This window comes from Miscanthus floridulus, chromosome 10, assembly GCF_019320115.1.
Source record: "Miscanthus floridulus cultivar M001 chromosome 10, ASM1932011v1, whole genome shotgun sequence".
Classification (NCBI taxonomy): domain Eukaryota; kingdom Viridiplantae; phylum Streptophyta; class Magnoliopsida; order Poales; family Poaceae; genus Miscanthus; species Miscanthus floridulus.
In genome coordinates, this window is record NC_089589.1 from 45728209 (window position 1) to 45730935 (window position 2727).

Sequence of the window (2727 nt, forward strand, 5' to 3'; positions counted from 1 at the left end):
GGTTTACATTTTAGTTTATAGAATATTTGTTATAATTTTATAGAAAAAATCATAAGCAATTATGGGCCAAAACTTTGAAACAGTCTGTTTCTATGCAGCCCAACAAAAGCAATCTACTCAGCCCACGATGTCAACCGTACGATACATGATCGGATGGCCTACCGCCCTCACTATAAAACTCGGCTGCCTGCACCCTTCACCGAACCCTAGCCAAAAATTCCCCTCTCGCCTCACTCATTCCACTGCCTGGTTGAAACCCTAAGTCCCTAACTCTACCCATTTGTTCTTCTCCTCCACGTAGCCTACCTCCGCACGCCTGCACCTGGATCCATGCAGCCAGCAGCCCGTAGTGCCTCCTCTTGTGAAGACTCAGATCCTGCACATCATCCACTCGCGGTGGCAGAGGAGGCCATGGGAGGCGCGGGGAGGCTCCCCGGTGTCGATCCGGCCAAGGGCGGTGCGAGGGAGGCTCCCGGCCTCTATCTGGCGGCAGCGCAGAGGAGGCCACAGGCCCTGGCAGCGACGACTCTCCTGCCGCTAATAAGGGCAAGCCGGAGCTCGTAGGGGCGCGCCCGGCTTTGACGAGATCCGAGGCGTTTGCGTTCGCGGCCGTGCTCGCGCTCTTCATCACCGGGATCTTCTGTGTCTTCCTTAGTGCCCCACGCGGCGAGTTCAGGCAGATCCTCTACCTCCTGCGTACCTTCGCCGACGTCCGCTTCAAGTAAGCAAATCCCTGCCCGCTTGCTCGTTGATTCCCCGATCGGCCTTTTATTTGGATCGAAGCTATTTCGTATCTGAGACGTGTGGTGTAAATTGTACTGCAAGCATGGTATCTATCGATTCACTAGTGCTAGTTTGGGTGTGATTTCGGATGCCAATTTCTGAGGACTAGGCTGTTCTCCAACATCAGAATAACTTGATGGAGATGTGAGATTTCGTGATGCGTGAGATCCAAGATGAACACACGGTGCAATCAAATAATACTGAAGACTTGTTTTTGTAGATGCAGATTTAGACAATCAATTAGGAACATCAGATATATTGATTACTTATTTCAAGTAAGGGTACAAAAGAGGCTTGCTTTCCTATTTGATCTTGCAGTGGCTGCAACAATTGGAGACTTTGTCTAAGTCAAAACCTCGTTAGGAATTAGGCAAGATTATGAGCTCATTGGCTGTACAAATTTCAATAGTATAATGGCTGTGTACGGCTACTTGGTTTCTTTCTTGCTGTAATTGTCGTGGACAGGGACTTGCTTTCTTTCTTTCTGTAAATTTTCTCTCTCGGGAGTCAATACTCAGTACCATTATAATTCTTCTCAGGTTAATTATCAGGGGAAGTTGCGTGTCTATTTTTCAAAGCTCCCCATTACCACCATCCGTACAAGATGAAAGATGCTACCCTCGTTTATGTTGGGTTTTACATGTTAGAGAAGTATTTAGTTATAGCTATAAGAACTGGACAATGCTGTTGTGGTATCAAATTAATTATTTATAGTTTTTTGGACTACTGTACTCTTATCGATTTAGTTAGATAAAGTAAATATTATCATTTTATCCATACCTCTTGTTGAAGTTCGGTACAAGTTCCTTATGCTTGGTTGTGCATCTGATACAAAAATTTGAATCTTGTAAAGTTACTGGCACTAATATAAGATCCTGGATCTAATATGATTCAAGAGCTAGGTTTATTTTGTAGTTCTCCATCAAGATAACATGATTTAACCTTGTAAATAGATATTTAAACTTGACCTAGTTATTCGAAATGTAAATCTGAACATTCAAGCAATTTGGACTATAGTTTTGGATATTGTTTGGAAAATGCTTTCTTCTTGTAATGATAGCTCAGCTTGTTTAACATTTTGAATTTATATCAGATCCATATGTTCTGTTTTTATTAACTAAATACACAGGGATACTCAGGCACCATTTGTAACATCTTGGGCTTTGGACCGAAAGGAATTTATTTAGATGCTTTGCCTTTTTTGTTTCAAAAAAGCATTCAGCACAAGTACTTTTTTATAATATCTTATTTTTTTATGTCTTACACAGAAGAATCAATGGCCAGTTGTGCTCAGGACCTAGCAAGCGATGGAGGAGTTCAAGAAGAAACAAAAAGCTAATGATCTGATCCTTCAGCGCATCTTGAGCCTCAACTCAGGTAATCGAGCTACATAGCTTGTTCCTGTCCTGCCTGGGTTCCCCTCTAGTTCCATGGAGTTGTGCTGAGCCGTGTCGGTACTGCTGGTCCTCATAAGTTACTGAACTTGGTCTGTCGGTTGTTGCTTGTGAACTTATTTTGTGACTTTGTCGGTTGATTATGAACTTGTGGTTCCAGTGATGTGAACCTATGAACTTGTGGTTCCCCTATGTTTGGAACTTCGGTTGTATGAACACTAAAGTTGTGATGTATGAACCTACAATTGTGTATGATGTATGAACATGTGCTGGATATGTGAAATTATGTTCTGTTTCTGGAATGAGTGCTCAGTCCGGGCTACAATGGTACTGCCTGTGGATTATATCAAATTCGTCAAAATTCTATGACGAAAAAAACGTCATCCCTCATGTGTGCCACGTCATCCCTCATGTGCTACCACGTTATCGCTCACGTGCTGCCATGTAAATGCACATGAGAACGCCACGTTTCAATCATAAAATCGTACATGTGTCAACCTCACCATCATACACGTGTCGACCTCTCCGCCATACACGTGTCCACTAGAAC

General features: G+C 43.2%; 1 long non-coding RNA gene across 1 annotated transcript; it reads left to right on the top strand.

Moving 5' to 3' along the window:
- The first annotated feature begins 218 nt into the window (after positions 1–218).
- LOC136490153 (uncharacterized) lies at positions 219–2468 on the top strand. The gene is made up of 2 exons (XR_010767537.1): positions 219–721; positions 2052–2468. It is a non-coding gene; the product is annotated as an uncharacterized lncRNA (long non-coding RNA).
- Positions 2469–2727: the final 259 nt, after the last annotated feature.